This window comes from Pan paniscus, chromosome 10 (assembly GCF_029289425.2).
Source record: "Pan paniscus chromosome 10, NHGRI_mPanPan1-v2.0_pri, whole genome shotgun sequence".
Classification (NCBI taxonomy): domain Eukaryota; kingdom Metazoa; phylum Chordata; class Mammalia; order Primates; family Hominidae; genus Pan; species Pan paniscus.
This window is the reverse complement of record NC_073259.2, coordinates 126,327,290-126,341,068: the sequence shown is the minus strand read 5'-3', so window position 1 is coordinate 126,341,068 and position 13,779 is coordinate 126,327,290. Positions and strand designations below refer to the sequence as shown.

At 39.9% G+C, this 13,779-nt stretch overlaps 1 protein-coding gene across 5 annotated transcripts in view; it reads left to right on the top strand.

Moving 5' to 3' along the window:
• Positions 1-13,779, top strand: part of TAOK3 (TAO kinase 3) — a 223,663-nt gene that overhangs the window by 98,740 nt on the left and 111,144 nt on the right. For 3 of the 5 annotated variants that reach the window (XM_003832408.4, XM_008957798.4, XM_034934616.2), the window contains exon 2: positions 7,980-8,084. The gene's annotated coding sequence lies outside the window, so the exon portion shown is untranslated. Of the gene's footprint in view, positions 1-7,979; positions 8,085-13,061; positions 13,239-13,779 lie in introns of all 5 variants that reach the window. The other 2 variants (XM_057299542.2, XM_063593708.1) reach the window with 1 other exon arrangement.

Here is a 13,779-nt window from a genome sequence, read left to right as displayed (position 1 = left end):
CTGGAACCTGAGAGGCAGAGGTTGCAGTGAGCTGAGATGGTGTCACTGTACTCCATCCTGGGCAACAGAGTGAGACTGTCTTTAAAAATAAAAGATATTCAGTGTTAAATTTAAGAGATCCAATGGGGCCTCTACTTTCCCATCTGTCTCTTATCTTAAACCTCTTTTTATTAAGGGAGGAAGAAAATAATACTCCATAAGAAATCAAAATAATTGATATTTTTGCTTTTGAGCCTACATAGATAAAGTCTTAAAGAGTGACTAGAAGAATCTTCATATAATTTAATGTCAGTTGACCCAGGAGTAGTCTAAAGGTTATCATTGTTAGGATCCTCAAAACCCCAGCTACTTCTGCATTATTTGCCACGTAGAAATTAGATGATCACTAAGGTCCTTTTTCAGCTCTTAAATGTGAGGATATTTGTTCACAGTTGGGCTATAGAATCATAGTGGCATAAAAAGCAGCTATCATCTAGTTTCATTTTCAACGTGAAAGTACCTTAAAAGCAGTTCTCTTACCTCAGGATAATAGTTCAATATTGGTGGCAAACAGGAACAGCAATTACAACAAAATTTGCTAGTTTTTTTTTTGGTTTTTTTGGTTTTTTTTTTTAGACAGTTCTCTTCAAGTCTTATGGGAAGTCGTGTGGAAGGAAACGGGGGAAGAAACCAAATACTCGACTAGTCCTAACTATGTGACTTCGAAAAAGATACTATATATTTATACTTCATTTTTCACTGCTGTAAAGTTAAGATTTTACCTGCCTCAGTCTACCCTCTGGGAGCAAGATAATGAATGAAATATTAGGAATTTTCAAAGGCTGGTTTACTGTGAAGCGTGTTTCAGAGCTTCTTATACCAGCTTCATCTAAGGCTCTATACTTAATTTTAAGTGAGAATTTATTTATTTATTTAGAGACAAAGTCTTGCTCTGTCGCCCAGGCTGGAGTGCAATGGCACGATCTCGGCTCACTGCAACCTCCACCTCCTGGGTTCAAGCTATTCTCCTGTCTCAGCCTCCTGAGTAGCTGGAATTACAGGCATGCGCCACCACGCCCAGCTAATTTTTTTCTATTTTCAGTAGAGACGGGTTTTACCATGTTGACCAGCCTGGTCTTGAACTGCTGACGTCAAGTGATCTACCTGCCTCAGCCTCCCAAAGTGCTGAGATTATAGGCATGAGCCACTATGCCCGACCTATTTTTTTCTTTTTCTTTTTTTTCTTTTTGAGACGGAGTCTCGCTCTGTCACCCAGGCTGGAGTGCAGTGGTGCCGATCTCGGCTCACTGCAACCTCTGCCTCCTTGGTTCAAGCGATTCTCCTGCCTCAGCCTCCCGAATAGCTGGGAGTACAGGCGCGTACCACCACACCTGGCTAATTTTTTGTATTTTTAGTAGAGATGGGGTTTCACCATGTTAGCGAGGATGGTCTGGATCTCCTGACCTTGTGATCTGCTTGCCTCAGCCTCCCAAAGTGCTGGGATTACAGGCATGAGCCACCGCGCTGGCCCTATTTTTTTCTTAAAGAGGCCCTCAAATTTGTTTACTCTGCAGTCCTCATAAGAACTGAATCTAGCACCATATCTTTAAATGTCCTGAGATCCTTGGGAGGAATAGTAACAGAAGTTCAATCTTACATTAAATTTTAAATTTTCTTGATTACCCTCCAAAATAGTGAAGTATGACTTAGGGCAGCATGGTTCAGGAGAATAAATTTCTGTAATGGAAAATCAGAAGTCCTGGATTTTTTTTTTCCAGACAAATTCTTACTTTGTCACCCAGGTTGGAGTGCAGGCACAATCTCGGCTCACTGTAGCCTCAGCTTCCTGGGCTCAAGCAATCCTCCCACCTCAGCCCCCAAGTAGCTGGGACTACAGGCACGTGCTACCATGCCCAGCTAATTTTTTTGTATTTTATTTCATAGAGATGGGGGTCTCACTGTGTTACCCAGGCTGTTCTCGAACTCCTGGACTCAAGCAACCCTCCCACCTCGGTCTCCCAAAGTGCTAGGATTACAGGCATGAGCCACTGCACCTGGCCAGAAGTCTGGGATTTTAATTTGGGGATAATGCTGCCACAGAGGTGTGATGTGATGCTTAACTTTTCTGAGATTGAGTATAAAAAGAAAAAAAGGAGTTGAAATGGTGTATCTTTAAAATTCTTTCCAGTATGAAACATTCTAATTCTTATTTACTTTATTAATACTGAAATATTGTGGAGTTTTCGAATTCACTGGCTCCAGGATAGTGCTGCCAGAGAAAAACATTGTTGAGAAGAACATTATTGTTGAAAAAAACATTGAAACACAACTAAGATCTTCAATGAATCATCTTTCTTGAAGTTTCTGGGAAAGGGAAAATTATTTTAAAAATATATATTTCTACTCTCTATCAAGTGTTCTTTCTTTCTTTCTTTCTTTTTTTTTTTTTTTTTGAGATGGAGTCTTGCTCTGTCACCCAGGCTGGAGTGCAGTGGTGTGACTCGGCTCACTGCAACCTCTGCCTCCTGGGCTTAAGTGATTCTCATGCCTCAGCCTCCCAAGTAGCTGGGATTACAGGCATGCGCCACCAGTGTTCTTTCTTATAGTAAGTTAGAATGTCTGTGAGAAATAATTTACTTGATTACCATTGTTAGAAGGTTTCCATTTCTTAGAATAAAGAAGTGTTTGTGAAGAAAATTATTTCAATTGCACATCTCTGATGAAATCTTCTACTCCGTGCTAGTTGGATTGTTTATTTGGCCCAAGGGCCTAAAACCTGAAATACTACATTCTTGGCGCAGTTCTACATTCTCACTATAAATGTAATACCTGAGGTTGCAGGAGGTCAAGGAAGAGAGAAAAACTTATTTTATGCCTGTTATTTCATCTTATCCTCTTAGAAGAAAAAATATTCTTGTTTATCTTTTGGGGAAAGGATTAATTTGAATGGTCATTTTAATTATAAGATTGAAATGGAACAGGGAAGGTGATTTCATCAGATTTTTACGGAATATCTGCTACTTAAAGAAGCCGTAGGGCCCAGCATTTCCACTCATAGGCATATGCTCAAGAAAAATGAAAACATATATCCGCCTAAAAACTTATACATGAATAATTCTAGTAGCACTATCCATAATGGCCAAAAGGTAAAGCAGTCCAAATGTCCATCACCTGATAAATGGATAAAATGTGACATATCCATATAATGGAATATTATTTGTCAATAAAAAGAAATACTGATTCATGCTATGCATTGGATTTGAAAACATGCTGAGTGAAAAAAGCCAGTCATGAAAGACCACATATTGTATGATTCTGTTTATATGAAATTCCCAGAACAAGGAAATCTATAAAGATGGAAAGTATGTTAGTAAATTTCTTAGGAATGGAGGGAATGGGGTGGGGCGAGGCTGGGGTAATAGCTAAAGGGTATGGTTTTGTGTGTGTATGTATGGTGATGAAAATGTTCTAAAAATAACTGTGGTTGGTAACGGTTGTACATATCTAAAATACTAAATACTAAATATACTAAAAACCATTGAATTGTACACTTTAAATGGGCAGAGTGTATGATAGGTGAATTATATCTCAATAACACTGTTTTTATTTTTTAAAATATCAGGGGTTACAATGATTAATCCAAATGTGGACTTAGACAGTTACCCTTCTCTGAAGAAGCACTTGCCATCCAGTTTTAGAATACTGACTATGTGTGTTGAAAACTGATGCAAAGGGAGAAAATAGTAGGTTTTATGGAAGTGACATTTAGCCGGGCGTGGTGGCTCACACCTGTAATCCCAGCACTTTGGGAGGCTGAGGCGGGCGGATCACGAGGTCAGAAGATCGAGATCATCCTGGCTAACATGGTGAAACCCCATCTCTACTAAAAATACAAAAAAAAATTAGCCGGGCGTGATGGTGGGCGCCTGTAGTCCCAGCTACTGGGGAGGCTGAGACAGGAGAATGGCGTGAACCTGGGAGGCGGAGCTTGCAGTGAACCGAGATCAGCGCCACTGCACTCCAGCGTGGGAGACAGAGCAAGACTTTGTCTCAAAAAAGAAAAAAAAAAAAAGGTGACATTTAGCTGGACTGTGAGAATAGTTGAGATTTGGGCCTTATAAGCAGAGGACACAACTTAGACAAAGACCAAGTGAGAAGTGAAATACAAAGTATATATACAAATGTAACTGAATGGAATTTATTTTTTCCTGATTATAGAGTTTAAGAATTTAGGTTAGACTACTGGTTTGAAGCCAGCTTTGAATGTTCGTTAGGTAAAGTTATTATTATTATTATTATTATTATTCTTTATCCCATAGGAAGTAGTGAGATTTTGAAAGATTTTGAGCAGAGCTGTGATATTATCTGAACCATGCTTTAGAAAGATGATTATGGTAATAGTGTTTTTCGAATTCCAGAAAAGATAGAGGCTGTAAGAGGAAAAGAAAAGGAGAGAGCATATGAATGCCAGAGAAATGGAAAAACAGGCCAAATATTTGAAGCAGAAATTGGGGATTAATTGAATGTAAGGGACAGGGAAAGAGAACAAAGTTAATGGGAGGTGTATGTGAGCCATTTAGGGGAGAAGCCGAATAGATATTTGAAAATACAGGACTGGGGCTTGGAATAATGGTCAGTACTGTCTAGCGACACAGTATTACTTAAAATCATTAAATGGGCAGAAATTAAGATAGCAGCTTGCAGTCACACAGAGGACTTGGGGAAATCCTTAGAGGAACACATTCATTTAGGCATCAGAGAGAAGAGGAAGTATAATCAGAATAATTTGGAAAAACAGAAGACAGTTTCATGGGATCCAAGAGACATTTATGAAGAAGGAAGTGGGGGTAGTAAAATGGAAGAAAATTGAAAATATCCTTTAGGTTCAATGGATGAACTTCAGGAATACTGTCTTCAGCTTCAATAGCAATGCAATATTGTAGCAGAAAAGCAAACAAAGAAAAGATAAAACTGAGAAGGCTTAATTCCTAGAAGTCTTAGAGAGATAATTTTAGAACATATATAGAGCTTGGCAACCAAAGATGAAGAGAATATGCATGCATTTTAAGAAAATTATGTAAAAGTGGGCTGGGCGCAGTGGCTCACGCCTGTAATCCCAGCACTTTGGGAGGCCGAGGCAGGTGGATCATCGCAAGTCAGGAGTTTGAGACCAGCCTGGCCAATATAACGAAACCCCATCTCTACTAAAAATACAAAATTAGCCAGGCGTGATGGTGCACGCCTGTAATCCCAGCTACTTGGAAGGCTGAGGCAGGAGAATCGCTTGAACCCAGAAGGCAGAGGTTGCAGTAAGCCGATACTGCATCACTGCACTCCAGCCTGAGTCTCAAAAAAAAAAAAAAAAAGAAGAAGAAGAGAGAGATAGAGAAAGAAAATTAATTATGTAACTATTTAGAGAGAGGATAATTAGCCCAGCATGGTGGCAAGAGCCTGTCCTCCCAGCTACTCAGGAGGCTGAGGCATGAGAATCGTTTGAACCTGGGAGGTGGAGGTTGCAGTGAGCTGAAATCTCGCCACTGTACTCCAGCCTGGGCAACAGAGCCAGACTCTGTCTCAAAAAATAAAAAAAGAAAGAAAGAAAGAGAGAGAAGAAAGAAAGAAAGAGAGAGAAAACTATTTTCTAGGAATGAATGTTTCCTGATTTGTAAGATGCCTTATCTGAAACTCTCTTTCTTTCTTTTCTTTTTTCTTTTCTTTTGTTTTCTTTTCTTTTCTTTCTTTTCTTTCTTCTGAGACAGAGTTTTGCTCTTGTTGCCAGGCCGGAGTGCAATGGCGTGATCTCGGCTCACCCCATCTTCCGCCTCCCAGGTTCAAGCGATTCTCCTGCCTCAGCTGCCCGAGTAGCTGGGATTACAGGAATGCGCCACCACACCCGGCTAATTTTGTATTTTTAGTAGAGACAGGGTTTCTCCATGTTGGTTAGGCTGGTCTTGAACGCCTGACCTCAGGTGATCCACCCGCCTTGGCCTCTCAAAGTGCTGGGATTACAGGTATGAGCCACTGTGCCCAGCTGAAACTACTTTCTTAGAAATTTAGCAACTAGTGTTCATATGATGTCATAAGGAATATTTTAGTTTATTGGAGCTATAGTCAGACTACATTAGCAGAGTAGACATGCAAACATTGCAGTTATTGATTGGTTAGTGGTTAGGTAAAATGTGATGCTGAATTCAGGCAAGTTTTAGCTACCAGTTAATCTGAAGCATTCCACAGCCACAGACAGAATCGGAAGGAGTAACAAAAATAATGAAAACGTTCAGTTTATAACTATAGGCATGAGACAACAGTGGGATATTCTCAGCAAGAAAAATGTGAAAATGGAAGTCCATAGTTTTTTTCTAGTTTTTTCCTGTAAGGCCTTCATCTACAATGCTAGTCAAGCATCTAAAAATTATTCCAATATATGTAGGTTTTAAATTGTTATATTCTTTGACCCAATAATTCTACTTCTAGAAAGCCATTCTCAAGAAAGCCTCCAAAATGTAGATAAGTAATAGGCACCAAGATCTTCCAGACACAATAATTTTCAATAGTTCAACAAAAGGTTGAATACAGCCTTGGTTTCTGATTGTGGAGAAATGGTTGTGAATGAATTGCAGCTCTTCCATAAGACAGACAATAAGTAGTCATTAAAATGACCTTTGTGAACAGTATTTGGTGACATGGCAAAATAGTCATAGAGTTAGATAAAAGAGGTGAACTATGGAATTACACATATAATGTGATCTCAGCTGCATTTTAAAAATGCAGGCAGAAATAAATACGTCCATGGAGAAAAGTATGCCAGATTGTTAATGGAGTTTTGCCTGGATAGGATTATGGATTTTTTTCTGTCCTTTTTTTTTTTTTTTTTTTTGGAGATGGAGTCTCACTCTGTCACCCAGGCTGGAGTGCAGTGGTGCGATCTCGGCTCACTGCAACATCTGCCTCCTGGGTTCAAGCGATTCTCCTGCCTCAGCCTCCTGAGTAGCTGGGATTACAGGCACATGCCACCAGGCTCAGCTAATTTGTTTATTTTCAGTAGAGATGGGGTTTCACCATGTTGGTCAGGCTGGTCTTGAACTCCTGACCTAGTGATCCACCTGCCTTGGCCTCCCAAAGTGTCGGGATTACGGGCGTGAGCCACTGCGTCCGGCCGGATTTTTTTCTTAATAGTGTGTATTTCCCAAGTTTTCTACATTGGGCATGTACTTCTTTAATAGATAATTTAAAAATAATCATCACCCCAGCCGGGCACGGTGGCTCACGCCTGTAATCCCAGCACTTTGGGAGGCCAAGGTGGGTGGATCACTTGAGGTCAGGAAGTCGAGACCAGCCTGGCCAACATGGTGAAACCCCGTCTGTACTGAAAATACAAACATTAGCCAGGCTTGGTGGCAGATGCCTATAATCCCAGTACTTGGGAGGCTGAGGCAGGAGAATTGCTTGAACCTGGGAGGTAGAGGTTGCAGTGAGCCGAAATCATGCCACTGCACTCCAGCCTGGGCAACAGAGCAAGACTCCGTCTCAAAAAAAATAAATAAATAATAATCATCACCCTGAAAATGTGGAAGATTGGTTATAGGAGAGCCTAGGAAAGGAAAGGTAGAGTAATCAATGCAAATCATCATGTCTATTGGAAAAGCAATTCAAAATAGAAGCCTTAACGACAGAGAATCAGTAGCATTACCGCATGCTGTCAGATTAGTGCTGTCTACTGGTAACCTCCATTAAGTTACCTGGACACAAACAAACCAGTGGAAGCTTCAGTATAGATTCTTAAATCTAACGACACATTTGTTTCCCAGATATTGCCTGTGAAAGAGTAGCTTGCATCTTTGTTTTGAGCATCTTACCTTTTAACTTTGCCATCCACAAACAGATGAAGATAAAATTTTAACTTTGTAATATTACATTTGTAAATATGTAAAACTACCACATGAGCAATTATTGATTCTTTAATTTGGCTGATAATTATGTATTTTGTTCTTTTTCTATAGGTTGCATCATAAATACAAAGGACTGAAGTTATAAAAGAGAAAAGAGAAGATTGCTGCTAAAATGAATCTGAGCAATATGGAATATTTTGTGCCACACACAAAAAGGTATTGTCCATACAACTTAGCTTTCTCCTAAGAAATGGAAAAAAATAATATTTTCTGGGTTTTTGGATGAATTTTTATCTTTGAAAGAAAAATAAAAGGGAAAGTAAAAATATTAATAAAATTGGGATAAAATATTCTTTTATAAAAATCTTTGGCCGGGTGTGGTGGCTCACGCCTGTAATCCCAGCACTTTGGGAGGCCAAGGCAGGTGGATCACCTGAGGTCAGGAGTTCGAGACCAGCCTGATCAAAATGGAGAAACCACGTCTCTACTAAAAATGCAAAAAAAAAAAATTAGCCGGGCGTGGTGGCGCATGTCTGTAGTCCCAGCTACTGGGGAGGCTGAGGCAGGAGAATTGGTTGAACCCAGGAGGCAGAGGTTGCGGTGAGCCGAGATCGTGCATTGCACTCCAGCTTCGTCAACAAGAGCGAAACTCTGTCTCAAAAAAATAAAATAAAAATAAAAATCTTTGAGTTTCTATTTATTTCCTAAAATTTTTTTCTTCTCAGTTATAGTTTACAATATGGAGAATTATTTGGTTAAAAGAAATGAGCTTACTTAAACTTTCTTGATTCCTATTGTCAAATTATTTTCTGGAAATATATATATTGCCATTTTTTTTGTTGGTAGTTTATAGTTAGATTTGAAATTACCTAAAAGGTTTCGTATCACTTTTCTTCTAATTACAGAAGTAATAGACTTTGCAAAATATGATTTTAGAAAATACACAGAAACAAAAAGAAGGAAATAAAAAATTACCCAAAATTTCAACACCTAACTTCAGATAAAACACAGGCTACAAAGAAACCCAAACTTACAGATCAAAGAAGTCACGTTTCCCAGATGCACCGTTGTATGCCTTCTGTACGTTCCCTAATTATGCCTTGCCTCTTTTGCTAAAACAAAACAAACAAGAAACTGCCTTGTATGAATTCCCAAAAGTGTATTACTAGGTCAAAGAGCATACCCATCCTATTCTTCAAGCAATGTATGAAACTATTTTCTTATACCCTTACCCCAAAAAAAGTATATTTTTTCCTCTTATTTGCCAATTTGGTGGGTGAAATGAGGTGTTATATTATTTCTGTTTTTACTTCTTTGATCATTAGTGAAGTTACATGTTTCATATTTTAAATGGACACTACTCTTTTTTTTGTTTTGTTTTCCTACCTGTCTCTTTTGAGTTTGTAGGTAAGTGTATGTGTGTGTGTGTTCACCTCTCTGATATTCAGAATAGCTTTTTTTTTTTTTTTTTTTTTCTTCCTGAGACAGTGTTTCACTCTGTCACCCAGGCTGGAGTGGAGTGGCATGATCTCAGCTCACTACAACCTCCACCTCCTGGGTTCAAGCAGTTCTCCTGCCTCAGCGTCCTGAGTAGCTAGGATTACAGGCAAGCGCCACCATGCCCTGCTAGTTTTTGTATTTTTAGTAGAGACGGGGTTTCACCATGTTGGCCAGGCTGGTCTTGAACTCCTGACCTCGTGATCTGCCCTCCTCGGCCTCCCAAAGTGCTGGGATTTCAGATGTGAGCCACCATGCCCGGCCCAGAATAGCTTTTAACTGGCAAATATTTTGCAAAATTTTTCTCTACTTCATTTAATTTATTTATTTTTTTCTTTTGAGACAGAGTCTCGCTCTGTTGCCCAGGCCAGAGTGAAGTGGCACAATGTCTGCTCACTGCAACCTCTGCCTCCCAGATTAAAAGAATTCTCTCACTTTAGTCTCCCAAGTAGCTGGGATTACAGGCATGCGCCACCACACCCAGCTGATTTTTGTGTTTTTAGTAGAGACAGGGTTTCACCATGTTGGCAAGGCTGGTCTCGAACTCCTGACCTCAAATGATCCGCCTGCTTCTGCCTCCCAAAGTGCTGGGATTACAAGCATGAGCTACCACACCCAGACTTATTTCAATTTGGTACATCTTTCTACAACAATAATGTGTACATATTTAAAGAGCATAATTTGTTTTAACAGGTATATATCTGTGAAACCACTATCATAGTGGAAATAAACATATCCACTATCACTCCCAAAAAGCTTCATCAGGCCCCTTTTAGCCCCTCCTACCTACTCCTTTTTACCTGCCATCACCACCCCCTTCCCCCAGGTAACCACTGATATGATTTCTATCTCTTTAAATTAGTTTGCATTTTCTAGAATTCCATATAAATGAAATCATAAAGTATGTACTATTTTTTGTCTGACTTCTTTTACACAGCATATTTTGAGATTCATTCATATTGTAGTGTATATCTGTAGTTTATTTTATTGCTGAGTTACAGTCCATTGTATTTATCACAGATTGTCCATTCATTTGTTGATATACATTTGGGTTGTTTCCAATTTTGGCTATTAAAGCTACTGTGAACATTTGTATACATGGCTTTGTATTGACATATGCTTTCATTTTTCTTGGGTAAATACTTGAGTATAATGGCTACATCATATGATAGGTATATGTTTAACTTTTTAAGAAACTGCCCAATGTTTTCCAAAGTGTTTTACCATTTTACATTCCCACCAGCAGTGTATGAAAGATACAGTCACTCCATATGTTAATGGCTAACATTAAAAAGACTGAGTTTTGAGACAGAGTTTCGCTCTTGTTGCCCAGGCTGGAGTTCAATGGCACAATCTTGGCTCACTGCAACCTCCACCTCCTGGGTTCAAGCACTTCTCCTTCCTCAGCCTCCCGAGTAGCTGGGATTACAGGCGCTCACCACAACACATGGCTAATTTATGTATTATTAGTAGAGATGAGGTTTCACCATGTTGGCCAGGCTGGTCTTGAACTCCTGACCTCAGGTGATCCACCCACCTCCGCCTCCCAAAGTGCTGGGATTACAGGTGTGAGCCACCGTGCCCGGCCTCTCATGGGTTTTCATTTGCATCTCCCTAATGAGTAGTCATAGTATGCATCTTTCTTTTGCCATTCATCCATCTCACTTGGTAGAGTGCTTGCGTTCAAATCTTTTGTCCATTAAAAAAAATTGGGTTTTCTTATTTTCTTATTAAGTTTTGACAATTCTTTATGTTTTCTGGATCCAGGGGTCCCATTATGAGACATAATTTGCAAAGATTTTCTCCCAATATCTTGCTTGTCTTTTGATTTTCTCAAGTGTCTTTCAAAAAGCAGACATTTTTAATCCTGACGAAGTCTAATTTATGAATTTTTCCTTTGATGGATTGTGCTTTGGGTTATTAACTAAGAAATTTTTAACTAACCTGGGGTCACAAATATTTTCTCCTGTACCTTCGTCTAGAAGTTTTATTATTGTAGATTTACATTTAGTTCTATAACCTATTTGGAGTCAGTTTTTACACAGGTTGTTAGTATGGACCAAATATCTGTTTTCTTGCATATTTGGATGCAAGTGTTCCAGTACCATTCATTGAAGACAATTATTTCTTCATTGGATTGCCTTTGTACTTCTACCAAATTTCAGTTGTCCATAAATATGTGGGTCTACTTCTGGGCTTCCTATTCCACTGCACTGATTAATTTGTCTATCTCTGTGCCGGTATTGCACGGTCTTGATAACTGTAGCTTTATAATAAAGTTTGAAATTATTTTATGCTAGCTCTCCAACTTTGTCCTCCTTTTTCAAAGTTGCTTTGGTTGTTCTGGGTCCTTTGAATTCTCCTGTGAATTTTAGATTAAACTTCTCAGAGTTTAAAAAATGTTGAGTCTTCTGATTTATAAACACCGTATATCCCTTCATTATGTCTTTATGTCATTATTATTTTGTCATTTTCAGTGTACAGGTCTTATATATCCTTTGTCGCATGATCCCTAAGTATTTCGCTTTTTTTTTTTTTTTTGAGACGGAGTCTTGCTCTGTCACCCAGGCTGGAGTGCAGTGACACGATCTCAGCTCACTACAACCTCTGCCTCCCGGTTTCAAGCGATTCTCCTGCCTCAGCCTCCCAAGTAGCTGGGATTACAGGTGTGTGACACCACACCTGGCTAATTTTTGTATTTTTAGTAGAGACGGGGTTTCACCATGTTGGCCAGGCTGGTCTTGAACTCCTCACCTCAAGTGATCCACCCACCTCAGCCTCCCAAAGTACTGGGATTATAGGCGTGAGCCACCGCACCCGGCCATATTTCACATTTTTTATGCTACTATGATATTTTTAAATTTGATTTTCTTTTTTTTTCTCTTTGAGACGGAGTCTTGCCCTGTCGCCCCGGCTAGAGTGTAGTAGTGCGATCTCAGCTCACTGCAACCTCCACCTCCCAGGTTCAAGCAGTTCTCTGCCTCAGCCTCCCGAGTAGCTGGGACTACAGGTACCCGCCACCACGCCCGGCTAATTATTTGTACTTTTAATAGAGACGGGGTTTCATCATCTTGGCCAGGCTGGTCTTGAACTCCTGACCTTGTGATCCACCTGCCTCGGCCACCCAAAGCGCTAGGATTACAGACATGAGCCACCGTGCCCGGCCTTGATTTTCATTTATTCATACATAGAGACATAATCATTTCAGGCCAGGCACAGTGGCTCACACCTGTCATCCCGGCACTTTGGGAGGCCGAGGTGTGTGGACCACTTGAAGCCAGGAATTTGAGACCAGCCTGGCCAATGTGACAAAACCCCGTCTCTACTGAAAATACAAAAATTAGTCAGACATAGTGGTGCATGCCTGTAATCCTAGCTACTTGGGTGACTGAGGCACGAGAATTGCTGGAACCCGGGAGGCAGAGGTTCCAGTGAGCCAAGATCATGCCACTGCACTCCAGCCCAGGTGACAGAGGGCAGAGTAAGACTGTGTCTCAAAAAAAAAAAAGAAATGTAATCATTTTATGCGTTGATCTTCTGTACTTTTTAATAAACTAATAAGTTCTAGTAGCTTTTGTAGATCCCATTGAATTTTTTGACAATGATTATGTTGTTTGGCAACAGAAAGTCTTACTTCTTCCTTTTCAGTCTTGATGCTTTTTGTTTCTTTTTTTCTTATTTACTGCACCTGTACAGCATCTGGCACAATGTTTTTGTTTGGTTTGGTTTGGTGTTGTAAAGAGAGAGGATCTTGCTATGTTTGCCAGGCTGGTCTCAAACTCCTGGTCTCAAGTCATCCTCTCACCTTGGCCTCCCAAAGCATTAGGATTACAGACATGAGACATCACACCCAGCCCCAGCACAATGTTGAATGTAAGTGTTGCGAGTAAACATCCTTGCCTCCTCCCTGATTCTGTATTTAACATGCTTTTTTTCTCTGGATACTTTTATGATTTTCTCTTTATCTCAAGTTTTGAGCAATTTATTATGATGTGCCTTGGTATAATTTTCTTCGTATTTCTTGTGCTTGAGGTTCATGGACCTTCTTGGATCTGTGGGTTTATACTTTTCATCAAATTCATAATTTTCGCCACTATTACTTCCTCAAATAATTTTTTCTGTCCTAATATCTTTCCTCCCCTTCAGGGACTCCACTTAGACATACAGTAGGCCACGTGAAGATGTTCCACAGCTCACTGATGCTCTGGGTCGTGGGTTTGGTTTTTGTTTTGTTAGTCTTTTTTCTGTTTTATTTGGGATAGTTTCTGTTGTTGTGTCTTCAAGTTCAGTAACCCCTTTTTTGGCAAAGTCTCCTCTGCTATGCAACCCATGCAGAGGATTTTTAAATCTCAGACATTGTAGCTTTCATCTCTAAAGGTCTGATTTGAGGGCCAGGTGTGGTGGCTCACACTTG